Genomic DNA, 14,852 nt, shown 5'->3' with positions numbered 1-14,852 from the left:
TGAAATCCCATCTTGAAACAGGAGAACTAAGTTGGAAGACTTATACTTCAGGACCTTGTGTTAGGCAAGATTTCTTAGACTTACACTCATAACACAAGCAACAAAAACAACAACAAAATGGATTAATGGTACCTCATCAAAAGTAAAAACTTTTGTGCCTCAAAGGACTTTATCATGAATGTAAAACAACAGTCTTCCATACAGCAACTGTTAAGTAGCTGAAAAATAGGTAACTATTCAATTAAAGATACGAATGAAGTGGATTTGGTTAGGACTAAGGTAAATCAAGACACAGCATAAAAGATGATGTTGTTTGTAGTTTAAAACTCCAACTTCTGTGTGAGACCAAAGGAAGTGTTGTTTATTTTGTCCAAAATTTAAATTTTCTGTAGCACACTATTTAATTAATCCTGTCTGTTCAGATTATCTAAACAACCTAATCGCATGGAACCTAGAATAGGGAATGAGATGCTATTTTGTACACATTAAGGTAATACCCTCATACATTCCAGAGTATTTTGAGCAAAAAATAAAAAAGCATTTTCAAAGTCCCCTTGAAGGACTGACAAAAAAAATGTGAAACTATTAATTTTCCCCACCTGAAGAATTCTGATATTCTCTCAAGCGTTAGGGACTCCCAATTTAATAAGCCAAGCCCTTGATCTTGAGGCTTGCCGTTATGAAACTTATCTCTGTAATGGTGAAGCTAAGCCTACTTATAACTATGCCTAAGAGTCAACCCAAAAAGAATCTCCTTTGTTGCTCAGATATGCCTCCCTAAGCCAATTCTGCAAATAAAATCACTACCTTATTCCCTACATGGGGCATGGCTCCCAGGGGTGCAAATCTTCCTGGCATTGTGGTACATAACTCCCAGGGATGAGTCTGGGATTGACAATGCCTTCTGGACTAATAAGGGGAAAAGAAATGGAACAAAATAAAGTTTCAGTGACTAAGAGATTTCAAATAAAGTCGAGAGATCGTTCTGGAGGCTATTCCTATGCAAGCCTCAGCCAGATTTTACAAATTGCCACAGTATGCCAATCTACAACCAACAGTATTCCTGAAAACCCTAAAGAAAACTCTGGGCTCTATCTATGACTTTATAAATGCTTTACTTAGTAAGTTTATTTTTTCAGAAACTTAAGGCCTCCAGATCGTTCCTATGCCAGCTAAGCCCTGAAACCCAGAGGTACCAGTCTTTCCAAGAAAATCAGCCAGTTTCATACCTCTATCCCATAACACGCTGTTCCAATGTGAAGAACTTAAAATAGTCATTGCCTAGATATCCCTTAAAATTGAGAGAACGATAAATGAGAGGGAGGAGGTGTAATGGAGAAATATGGATTTAACAAATGATTGTGACTACTGACTCATTATATAGATATTCTTTTAGTTTCTAGTATATTAGAGTAGCCAGAAGGAAACACCAGAAATGGCTGTGCTGTAATCTAGTAACCCTGATCTTTGATGATGATTATATAGCTATATAGCAAAAGAAAAAAAACAAACCAGTTGCCTGTGTTTGTGTGGGTCTACTTCTGCATGTGTTAGTCTGTCCACTGACCTATATATCTATACCTGACAATACTAACTTACCTTTATTGTATATCTTTAAATTGGTTAGAATGCAATACGAGGGGTCAATAAGCGTATGTGTGGGGAGGGGCATGGGATGTTTGGGTTTTCTTTTTTCTTTTTATTTCTTTTTCTGGAGTAATGCAAATGTTCTAAGATTGATCATGGACTGATAAATGCACAGTTATGTCATGACACTCTGAGCCACTGATTCTATAGTTTGGATGGATTGTGTGGTGTACAAATACATCTCAATAAAATTAGATTTGAGAAAAAAACAACAACCTGCACAATTGGGGAAAATATTTGGAAACCATATATTCGATAATTGTTTAATATCTAGAATTAGATAAAGAAATTCTTCAACTAAACAACAAAAAGACAAAGAACCTAATTTAAAAATTGCCAAACAGCTGAACAAACAGTTCTCCAAAGAAGATATACAAATGGCCAAGACGCATATGAAAGGACTCATACTTCATTAGCCAGTAGGGAAATGCTCATTGAGATACTTCATATTTCTCAACTTCATTAGCCAGTAGGGAAATGCTCATTGAGATACTTCATATTTCTCAACTTCATTAGCCAGTAGGGAAATGCTCATTGAGATACTTCATATTTCTCAACTTCATTAGCCAGTAGGGAAATGCTCAATGAGATACCATTTCATACTCACTAGAATGGCTACTATTAAAAGGGGGAAATTACAAGTGTTGGAGAGGATATGGAGAAATAAGAACACTGATTCCTTGTTGTTGAGAATGTAAAATGATGCAGCTGCTGTGGAAGAAGGCAGTTTGGTAGACTTAAAATAAACACAGTTTCTATTTGGGGTGATGGAAAATTTTGGTAATGGATGGTGGTGATGGGAGCACAACATTGTGAATATAATTAACAGCATGAATTATATATTTGAATGTAGTTAAAGAGGAAATTTTAGATTGTGTATATGTTACCAGAATAAAAATTAAAAATTAAAATCCGTGAAACTGCATAACACAGTGAATCCTAAGTTAAACCTTGGACTATTGCCAATAGAACAATGATAAAAATGTGCTTTCACCAATTGTAACAAATATACCACACCAATGCAAGTTGTTAGTAATAGGCTGGTATATAGGAATCCTGTATTTTATGCATGACTTTTCTATAAACCCACAACTTCTCTAATAAAATTTTTAAGAAGTTAAGCATAATTATTTTTAAAGTTAACTCTAAGTTCAAAGTAAAAAACAGTTCTCTTTAACTAATATTTTATATAACTATATAATAAAATATTCTCTTGACTTTTGGGGTTGATAAGAGATCACACCTATTAAATTAAGTAATAAGCTTTAATTTAATTTAGTTATCCTTTTGGCTGTTCCCATATAACAATTTACAGGTATTTCTTCAAAATGGCCTTGTTAGTTTATTGGTGAGCACGGCTGCCTTCCAGGTGTTTGTTCAAGTACGTGAAGGGCTCCAAGTTCATTCGATTTGTTCTTGTTTGCTATTTTACTCACCAGTAATCCCAACTTAAAAAAGGATTTTAGATTTGGTGGAATTTCAGTTTTATACTGTCCTTTCTTTCCTTGAGCCTATTTTGGTTCAATCTCCAGGAGAGATTTTTTTCGCTTTTATTTAATGTTAAACGTGCTTTATCCCATCCTCTGATAACTTTGCTAACTCTAACTGTAAAATTAAAATTCTCAGCATTTGTCATCTTCTGTGAACTGGTTTAGTATTACTATAAAAACTGGTCTCATCTTGTAGTGAGTGTCCTGTAAAATAGCAAGGAACAACTTGCTTATGGGAAAGTTGGCCTTATGTCCATTTCTTAGAACAGATGTTTGTATGTTTTGATGAATCCTCATCCAGAATCTCTTCAAACTTGATTGCTTTGAGTTTGTCAGCAATTTTGTTTTCTACCTGATCTGACACTTTATACTCCGTTTTCACGGTACCTTTGAAATGTTTATTTCAAAGACATGATTATATGCTGAAACTAGGATGTTTGTGAGCTCCTGGGGCCACATTTGTGTTTCCTAGTAATTTCTGTTCTGCAAGAAACAAACCCTAGTCAGGGTTCTGTAGAAACTTGATAATGTCCCCCCTGGAGGGCTCCTCATCGGGCAGACTCTTGCGAACTGGCCACTGAGAACTCCCCTCGTGCTGGGAGCCCCCCAGCCTGTACATTTTAGATGTTTCTGGAGCCACAGCATTTGGTCGAACAAAAGAGGCTTTAAGGATTTAAAGAGAAAAGGAGCCACCCACAATTAATTCAATCCCCTGCCGAAGTAATTGCAGTCACTGCCTCTGACACTGCATGTGTTCTTACTTTTCGCAGGTCTGTTCTCCCCAGATTTGCTCTAAATGTAAAGCCTCATTGCCCATTGCAAGTCTTAATGAAAAGCAGCTCATAAGCAAGTTACGTAACCTAATTGTAATCCAGGGATCAGCTTGGTTAGATTATTTAAAGAAATAGCATCCATTTTCCATGACCTGATTTAGAAAAGAAACTCAGAGAGGAAAAAAAAAAAAAACAACCCAGTTCAGCGCTTGGCTTCCTGTGCTCATTCTAATGAGAATGCTTGTAAATAATTAAAAAACAAGGACTTTCAAGAACATTAAACCTAACTGAGCTCAAGGTTGTATCTCAAAGCAGCTTTAACTGCTTAAAGCAAATTATAAATGATCATGAAATTTGGAGCTTATTTTTACAGAAAATATACTCAATACATTTCATTTCCACCAACAATTCAGTACAAATGGTGCACTGACTGAAGCAAGATACTGGAGAATGGAAAATGCTAAAATGTAAGGCCCTGCTCTCAGGAAGCTTCGAATCTAAGGAAGGTTGATAACAATGTATCATCTCTCATTCATTACTTGTGACAACAGTACCCTAAGGATATAAAGGGGAAAACTGGTAGGGGATGGGTGGGGTGGGGTGGGCAGGAACTTTCTGTACTATCTTTGCCACTTTTCTGTAAACCTAAAACTATTCTAAAATTAAAAATTGATTTAAAAAAATTTAGTAAGGGAAACAGTTGGGTACACAAATAGAAATACATCCATCCTTGTTGCCTGATTTATAAAAATATAACCAGGCCTGCATAATAGGCAGCTTCATAAGTGGTGTGATTGTTTTATGGACTTTCAGGGCATAGAGTTGGAATCAAAGTCCTGTTTCATGTTAACAGTGTGTAAAATGAATCAAGGGCTATGATTAGTCTTTTGGTCTTTACATAAATCCCATTTAACTAACTTATACTTTATGTATTCTAATAACATAATAAAGGACTCATGAACACACCTCCCTCCCCAAGAGCTAAAAGCTCTCCCATGACTTATACTGACCCATGGGTTCCTCCTTTATTCCAGCCCCCAGCTTTCTCCTCAGTAATAACTACTCTTCTAAATTTTTTGTTTATAAACCACTGAATTTCTTAACATTTCATTATATATACATGTGGGCCTAAACAACATCATTATTTTATTTATTTTTGAATTTATATAATAGTTGTCTTCTGGGTCTTAGTGCTTTTTTATTTTTTGTTTGTTTGTTGGGTCTTAATGTTTGACTTAATATTATATTCCTAAGATTTATCAGTAAATGTATGGTCATAGTTAATTAATTTTTGCTGTTGTATGTTATTCAATTACATGAATATACTGCAATTTATTTACCCAACTTCCAGTCAGTTGCTTCCACATTTATGCTATTATAAATGGATTCTTCCTTGAACACCATTCCACATATTCCCTGGTAAACATGTGCTAATGTCTCCACTGAACTAGAACTTCACATGGATTGAACAATTTCAAAAAATGTATGACTATATAAAGAGATTCTACAACTCAACAACAAAAAGAGAAACAACCCAATTAAAAAATGGGCAAAGACATAGACAGTTTTCAGAAGAGGAAATACAAATGGCTATCAAGCCTATGAAAAGATGCTCAACTTCAAAGCTATTAGGGAAATGTAAATCAAAATCACAATGAGATACCATCTCACAGCCATTAGAATGGCCATTATAAAAAAAAAACAGAAAATGACAAGTGCTAGAGAGGATGTGGAGAAAGAGACATACATCCACTTTGTTGGTTGGGATGTAAAATGGTGCAATTGCTCTGGAAGGCAGTTTGGTGGTTCCTCAGGAAGCTCAGTATAGAATTGCCATATTCAGAGATACTGAAGGCAAGGACACAAGCAGACATTTGCACAGCAATGTTTATAGCAGCATTATTTATGATTGCCAAGAGATGGAAACAGCCCAGTGTCCATCAGTGGATGAGTGGCTGAACAAGCTGTGATATATCCATACAATGGAATATTACACAGCTGTAAGACAGAATAAAGTCATGAAGCATGTAACAACATGGATGGACCTTGAGGACATTATGCTGAGTGAAATTAGTCAGAAACAAAAGGACAAATACTGTATGGTCTCACTGATACGAACTAACATTAATGAGTGAACTTTGAGAGATAATGTTAAGAATATGGGTTATTAGGAGATAGGAAGAGGGTAGACACATAATACAGGAATATTATACAGAATATGCAATAGGACTGACTGCAAAAATTTAGAAATGGATAGCATAATACTATCTAATAGTAGCACAATAATATAAGTACACTGAATGAAGTTGAGTGTGAGTGTGTTTGAGGGAGAAAGGCTGGGGGCATGTATGAAACCAGAAGGAAAGATAGAGGATAAAGGCAGATAGTATAATTTAGGAATGCCCAGAGTGGATAATGACGGTGATTAAATGTACAAATATAAAAATGTTTGTGCATGGGGAAGAACAAATGAATATTAATATTGTTAAGGTGTTGAAAATGGGATGATGTGCTGGTTTGAAAATATTATGAATCCCAGAAAAGCCATGTTTTAATTCTGATTCAATCTTGTGGAGGCAACTGTTTCTTTTAATTCTGATTGATATTGTAGATTGGAAACTTTGTATATCTCCAGAGTTATGACATGCCCAATTATGGGTGTAGTCTTTTGATTAGATGGAGATGTGACCCCACCTATTCTAGGTGGGTCTTGATTAGATGACTAGAGTCTTTAAAAGGGGAAATGCTTTGGACAAACACCACAAATGACAGAGTTTACAGAAACAATAGAGCTGACAGAGAGAGGGAGCTGACACAGATGTTTGAGCTCAGCAGACATTGCCATGAGATGTTAAGCAAGCCAGAACCTGGAGAGAGTCAAGCAAAGCCAAGAGATGAAAGCCAGCCCGGGAGAAGTAAAATGAGGAGCCCCAACAGGAACAAAGGGTGAAAGCAATGGAGCCTAAGAGCAAGGGACCAGCAGATGCCAGCCACGTGACTATCCAGCTAACAGAGGTGCTCCTGACACATAGGCCTTTTCTGAGTCAAGGTAACCTCTTGTTGATGCCTTACTTTGGACACTTTCACTTCCTTTAAACTGTAATCTTGTAACTTATTAAATTCCCCTTTATAAAAGCTGTTCAATTTCTGGTATTGCATTCTGGCAGCTGGCAATCTAAAACAGATGGTATACAGGAAAACATACAATCAATGTAAACTAGGGTCTATAGTCAACAGTAACATTGTAATATCCTTGCACTGAATGTAACAAAGGCATTAAGCCAAAACCAAATGTTAACAAGTGGGGAATATGTGGGAAGAGTATGGATTATTTGCAGAAGAAAAGGAAATATCTTCATATAGATTATGGTGGCAAATGCATGTTTATTTACTTAGATTGGATTGTATGATGTGTGAATAAAACTTAAATTAACAGAGAGAAACAAGTGCTAGAGAAAATGTGGAGAAAGAGATGGACCTATTTACTACTGGTAGGGAAGTTGAGAGGTGCAGTGCCACTGGAGGGGAGGGTGGTGGCTCCATGGGAGGCTAGGGGTGGGGTTGTCATATGATCCTGAAAACCCATTTCTAGGTATATACCTGGAGGAACTGAGAGTGGACATATATAATTTTCTTTTCTTTTAATATCTTGTCTGGCTTTGGTATGAGGGTGATGTTGGCTTTATAGAATGAGTTAGGTAGCCATCCCTCCTTCTCAATTTTTTTTTGAAGAGTTTGAGCAGGATTGGTACTAATTCTTTCTGGAATGTTTGGTAGAATTCACATATGAAGCCATTTGGTCCTGGATGTTTCTTTTGGGGGAGCTTCTTAATGACTAATTCAATTTCTTTACTTGTGATAGGTTTGTTGAGGTCGTCTATTTCTTCTCGAGTCAAAGTTGGTTGTTCATGCCTTTCTAGGAAGTTGTCCATTTTCATCTACATTGTCGAGTTTATTAGCATAAAGCTGTTCATAGTATCCACTCATTACCTCCTCTATTTCTGTGGGGTCAATGGTTATGTCTCCTCTTCCATTTCTAATTTTATTTATTTGCATCCTCTCCTTCTTTTTTCTCAACTTCGCTAAGGGTCCATCATTCTTACTGATTTTCTCATAAAATCAACTTCTGGTTTTGTTGATTTTCTTGATTGTTTCCATGTTCTCAATTGCATTTATTTCTGCTCTAATCTTCATTATTTCTTTCTTTTTGCTTGCTTTGGGGTTAGTTTGCTGTTCTTTCTCTACTTCTTCCAAGTGGACAGTTAATATCATGATTTTTGCTATTTCTTCTTTTTTGATATAGGCATTTAGGGCAATAAATTTCCCTTGTACCACTGCCTTTGTTGCATCCCATAAATTTTTATATGTTGTGCTTTCATTTTCATTTGCCTTGAGATATTACTGATTTATCTTGTAATTTCTTCCTTGACCCACTGGTTGTTTAAGAGTGTGTTGTTGAGCCTCCATATATTTGTGAATTTTCTGGCACTCTGCCTATTATTGATTTCCAAATTTATTAATTTCTCAAAGCATTAAGAAAGTGCTTTGTATGATTTCAATCTTTTTTTTTTTTATTAATTAAAAAAAGAATTAACAAAACAATTAGAAATCATTCCAATCTACATGTACAATCAGTAATTCTTAATAACATCACATAGTTGCATATTCATCATTTCTTAGTACATTTGCATCGATTTAGAAAAAGAAATAAAAAGACAACAGAATAAGAATTAAAACAATAATAGGAAGAAAAAAAAACAAAAAAAACAAAAACAAAAAACCTATACCTCACATGCAGCTTCATTCAGTGTTTTAACATAATTGCATTACAATTGGGTAGTATTGTGCTGTCCATTTCTGAGTTTTTATATCAAGTCCCGTTGTACAGTCTGTATCCCTTCATCTCCAATTATCCCTTCTCTTTTTTTTTTTTTTTAATTAACGGAAAAAAAGAAATTAACCCAACATTTAGAGATCATACCATTCTACACATGCAATCATTAATTCTTAACATCATCACATAGATGCATGATCATCATTTCTTAGTACATTTGCATTGGTTTAGAAGAACTAGCAACATAACCGAAAAAGATATAGAATGTTAATATAGAGAAAAAAATAAAAGTAATAATAGTAAAATCAAAACAAAACAAAACAAAACAAAACAAAAACCTATAGCTCAGATGCAGCTTCATTCAGTGTTTTAACATGATTACTTTACAATTAGGTATTATTGTGCTGTCCATTTTTGAGTTTTTGTATCTAGTCCTGTTGCACAGTCTGTATCCCTTCAGCTTCAATTACCCATTGTCTTACCCTGTTTCTAACTCCTGCTGAACTCTGTTACCAATGACATATTTCAAGTTTATTCTCGAATGTCCGTTCACATCAGTGGGACCATACAGTATTTGTCCTTTAGTTTTTGGCTGGATTCACTCAGCATAATATTCTCTAGGTCCATCCATGTTATTACATGGTTCATAAGTTTATCTTGTCTTAAAGCTGCATAATATTCCATCGTATGTATATACCACAGTTTGTTTAGCCACTCTTCTGTTGATGGACATTTCGGCTGTTTCCATCTCTTTGCAATTGTAAATAATGCTGCTATAAACATTGGTGTGCAAATGTTCGTTTGTGTCTTTGCCCTTAAGTCCTTTGAGTAGATACCTAGCAATGGTATTGCTGGGTCGTATGGCAATTCTATATTCAGCTTTTTGAGGAACCGCCAAACTGCCTTCCACAGTGGTTGCACCCTTTGACATTCCCACCAACAGTGGATAAGTATGCCTCTTTCTCCGCATCCTCTCCAGCACTTGTCATTTTCTGTTTTGTTGATAATGGCCATTCTGGTGGGTGTGAGATGATATCTCATTGTGGTTTTGATTTGCATTTCTCTAATGGCCAGGGACATTGAGCATCTCTTCATGTGCCTCTTGGCCATCCGTATTTCCTCTTCTGAGAGGTGTCTGTTCAAGTCTTTTTCCCATTTTGTAATTGGGTTGGCTGTCTTTTTGTTGTTGAGATGAACAATCTCTTTATAAATTCTGGATACTAGACCTTTATCTGATATATCATTTCCAAATATTGTCTCCCATTGTGAAGGCTGTCTTTCTACTTTCTTGATGAAGTTCTTTGATGCACAAAAGTGTTTAATTTTGAGGAGTTCCCATTTATTTATTTCCTTCTTCAGTGCTCTTGCTTTAGGTTTAAGGTCCATAAAACCGCCTCCAGTTGTAAGATCCATAAGATATCTCCCAACATTTTCCTCTAACTGTTTTATGGTCTTAGACCTAATGTTTAGATCTTTGATCCATTTTGAGTTAACTTTTGTATAGGGTGTGAGAGATGGGTCTTCTTTCATTCTTTTGCATATGGATATCCAGTTCTCTAGGCACCATTTATTGAAGAGACTGCTCTGTCCCAGGTGAGTTGGCTTGACTGCCTTATCAAAGATCAAATGTCCATAGATGAGAGGGTCTATATCTGAGCACTCTATTCGATTCCATTGGTCGATATATCTATCTTTATGCCAATACCATGCTGTTTTGACCACTGTGGCTTCATAATATGCCTTAAAGTCAGGCAGCGCGAGACCTCCAGCTTCGTTTTTTTTCCTCAAGATGTTTTTAGCAATTCGGGGCACCCTGCCCTTCCAGATAAATTTGCTTATTGGTTTTTCTATTTCTGAAAAATAAGTTGTTGGGATTTTGATTGGTATTGCATTGAATCTGTAAATCAATTTAGGTAGGATTGACATCTTAACTATATTTAGTCTTCCAATCCATGAACACGGTATGCCCTTCCATCTATTTAGGTCTTCTGTGATTTCTTTTAGCAGTTTTTTGTAGTTTTCTTTATATAGGTTTTTTGTCTCTTTAGTTAAATTTATTCCTAGGTATTTTATTCTTTTAGTTGCAATTGTAAATGGGATTCGTTTCTTGATTTCCCCGATTTCAATCTTTTTACATGTATTGAGACTTGCTTTGAGAGCCAGCATATGGTCTATCCTTGAGAATGATCCATGAGCACTTGAGAAAAAGGTGCATCCTGCTGGTGTGGCGTGTAATGTTCTATAAATGTCTGTTAAGTCTAGCTCGTTTGTTGTATTATTCAAATTCTCTGTTCCTTTATTGATCCTCTGTCTATCGTTCTGTCCATCGATGAGAGTATGGAATTGAAGTCTCCAACTATTATGGTAGCTGTGTCTATTTCTCTTTTCAGTGTGTGTCTCATGTATTTTGGAGCATTCTGGCTCAGTGCATAAATATTTATGGTTGTTATGTCTTCTTGTTGAATTGTTCCTTTTATTAATACATAGTGTCCTTCTTTGTCTCTTTTAACTGTTTTACATTTGAAGTCTAATTTGTTGGATATTAGTATAGCTACTCCTGCTCTTTTCTGATTGTTATTTGCATGAAATATCTTTTCCCAGCCTTTCACTTTCAACCTATGTTTATCCTTGGGTCTAAAATGTGTTTCCTGTAGACAGCATATAGATGGGTCCTGTTTTTTAATCCATTCTGCCAGTCTATGTCTTTTGATTGGGGAGTTTAATCCATTAACATTTAGTGTTATTACTGCATGGGTAGTACTTTCTTCTACCATTTTGCCTTTTGGATTTTATATGTCATATCTAATTTTCCTTCTTTTTACCTTTACTCATAGTCTTCCTCTCTACACTCTTCTCCACACCTCTCTCTTCTGTCTTTTCATATCTGTCTCTAGTGCTCCTTTTAGTATTTCTTGGAGAGCTGGTCTCTTGGTCACAAATTCTCTTTGTGATTTTTTGTCTGAAAATGTTTTAATTTCTCCCTCATTTTTGAAGGACAGTTTTGCTGGAATTAGAATTCTTGGTTGGCAGTTTTTCTCTTTTAGTAATTTGAATATGTCATCCCACTGTCTTCTTGCCTCCATGGCATCTGCTGAGAAATATACACATAGTCTTATTGGGCTTCCCTTGTATGTGATGGATTGCTTTTCTCTTGCTGCTTTCAAGATCCTCTCTTTCTCTTTGACCTCTGACATTCTGATTAGTAAGTGTCTTGGAGTATGTCTGTTTGGATCTATTCTCTTTGGGGTATGCTGCACTTCTTGGATCTGTAATTTTAAGTCTTTCATAAGAGTTGGAAAATTTTCAGTGATAATTTCCTCCATTAGTTTTTCTCCTCCTTTTCCCTTTTCTTCCCCTCCTGGGACACCCACAACATGTGCTTCATATTGTCATTCAATTCCCTGAGTCCCTGCTCATATTTTTCCATTCTTTTCCCTATATTTTCTTTTTCTTGTTGGATTTCAGATATTCCATCCTCCAGTTCAGTAATCCTATCTTCTGCCTCTTAATACCTGACATTGTAGGTTTCCATTGTTTTTTCATCTCTTCTACTGTGCCTTTCATTCCCATAAGTTCTGTGATCTCTTTTTTCAGACTTTTGATTTCTTTTTGTTCATCCCTTGCCTTCTTTATATCCTCCCTCAATTCATTGTCTGTTCAAACATTCTGAATTAATTGTTTCAATCCTGTATCTCATTTGAATTGTTGGTTTGTTCCATTGACTGGGCCATATCTTCAATTTTCCTAGTATGATTCATTATTTTTTGCTGGCTTTAGGCATTTAATTACCTTAATTAGTTTATTCTGGAGATTATTTTCACTTTTTTTTACCTGGGGTTTCCTTGCTGGATGACTTTGTTGTCTATCTGTTCTTTATCTTTCAGTTCAGCTTATTCTAGACCTCTAGCTTAGGTTTTGTTTAACGGATCAGAATTTTTCAGTTCTTATTATCTTGCTTCTTTCCCTGACTGTATGGCACCTTCCCTCTCCCCCACCTTAGAAGGGTCTACTTAGGTATTATAGACCCCAGTCAGATTTTCTCAGACTAAATTGGCCTCCTGTCAGGAGGAAAGAGTCACCTGCATCAGTTTTCCCTGAGTGTGAGATCCAGCAGTTTGAAAGACTTTCATATGAAGCCTCTGGAGCCTGTGTTTTTTCTATCCTGCCCAGAACATGCTGCTTGTCTGCCTGTGGGTCCCACTAGCATAAGGTGATGTGGTACCTTTAACTTCAGCAGATTCTCTCTGCTGGGGGCTTGGTTGAGACAGAGGAGAGGTTGTAGGCTGGCTCTAATCACTTCAGTTTTCCAGACCCTGGGGTCTGAATTCCTTGAGGGAGGGATTCCACCTGAGCTGGGCCCCACCTCTCTCCTGGGGAAGGCACAGCTTCCAGACAAACTCTCAAACAAACTTAATTCTGCCCATGCCTGGGGCAGTTGGAGCCTGAGAAGCCTTGCAGCTGTATATAAGAGCAGTCAAGCTGTAGAAACACAGCCACAAAAAATAAAAGAAAAAAATCCTTTTCAGAGCAGGACCCCCATTCCTTGGTTTTGCCAATCAAGAACTTAAGTTGGTATGTTGATTTGTGTATCTCCAGGTCTTAATGCCCCCTCCTTTCCTTCAGGGCCCAGACCCTTTCAAGTATTTTGTGCTATCTGATCCAAAAAAACTCTGTTTCGTCTTTCTTCTTTTTCTATCAGCCCTGCCCTGTTGCACTGGGACAAAACCCAGCAACCTCAGCTTCTACTCGAGGTTCAGCTGAGCTGGGTGCTATTTTGAGTAGTCAGAATTTATTAATTAATTTCACAATTGGGGCTTGATTGTGCTCAGCCCCTGCTGGTAGTGAAATCTCTTTCCTTTCCCCTCTGGGAAGCAGCCTGTGGGGGAGGGGCTGTGGTCACGGCAGCTTAGGGGACTCATGGTTCTGGGGGACTTGCAGCCAGTCCAGCTTGTCCCAGCTGGGGTACCTTGCATGTCCAGTCACAGATGTGGCCCCAGCAGTTGTTCTGTACTGCTCTTGGCTATTTATTAGCTGCTCTGGACGATGAACTAAATCTCATACCGCACTAATCTGCCATCTTGGCTCCTCCTCTGAGAGTGGACATATGAATGGGCATTTGCACGCTGGTGTTTATATGCAGCAATGTTCACAATTTGAAATGGATGGAGGTGGCGTAAGGGTATCACAGCCGAGGAATGGAAGCGGGAGCTGTGGTGTTTACATGCAAGGGACTACTGAGTGATTGAAAGAAGGAAGGAAGTTGTGAGGCATGCAACTAGGTGAATGAACCTTAAGGGGAGTATGTTGAATGAAATATCAGAAACAAAAAGACAAATATTATCATGTCTTGCTCATATGGACTAACTATAACATAGGAACGCAGAGAACTGAAGTCAAGAGCATGTGTTATCAGGTTGGGGCCTAGCTTGTAAGTTCTTACTACAGTCACATATATTCACGAATTGTAACTGTTATTTCTAAATTCTGAGATACTGAGCTATTTGCATATAACCTGGTCATTCCCAGAAACTTCAGGTATTTATATGACACCTGAGGCTCAGGGTTAGAGCTCTGAAGCTATTAAAGTCAGCAGTATCCCATATGGCAACTGTCTGTTGACAAGTTGAAAAAGTGATCAGACCTTGACTAGAGATATGAATGAAGCTGATCTGGATAGGACTAAGGTAAATCAGAACACAGGGTAAAGGATGATATGGTCCATACTTTAAAACTTTAACTTCTGTGTGAGACCAAAGGGAGAGATGTTTATTAGATGCAAAATTTATATTTTGGAAAGTGCATTATCTAATTTAACTTGTATGGGCAGTTTATTTGAACAGTTAATTACATCAACTGTTGAATAGTGTGTGTGAGATCTTGTTGGTTTGTATAGGTTACTGTGATGCCCCAATATATCCCAGAATAATTTGAGCAGGGAATAAAATAGTATTTGCAAGGTCCCATTTGGGGACTGGGGAGAAGGAAGGAAATAGTCCACTTCTCCACGTCAGGAATTCCTGATATTCTGAGAAGCAGTGGGGACAACCAATTCAGTAGGCTGAGCCTTCAATCTTGGGGTTGAACCCTCTGAAACTTATTCCTGCAAAG

General features: G+C 37.0%; 1 protein-coding gene across 9 annotated transcripts in view; it reads right to left on the bottom strand.

The window, feature by feature from the left end:
- The window catches only part of NCOA1 (nuclear receptor coactivator 1), a 478,179-nt gene that overhangs the window by 346,555 nt on the left and 116,772 nt on the right, over positions 1–14,852 (bottom strand). The gene's annotated exons all lie outside the window — the stretch shown is intronic.

The sequence above is a fragment of the Tamandua tetradactyla genome, chromosome 3, assembly GCF_023851605.1.
Source record: "Tamandua tetradactyla isolate mTamTet1 chromosome 3, mTamTet1.pri, whole genome shotgun sequence".
NCBI lineage: Eukaryota > Metazoa > Chordata > Mammalia > Pilosa > Myrmecophagidae > Tamandua > Tamandua tetradactyla.
Note: the sequence above shows the minus strand (reverse complement) of the source record. Positions and strands in the feature narration are given on the sequence as shown.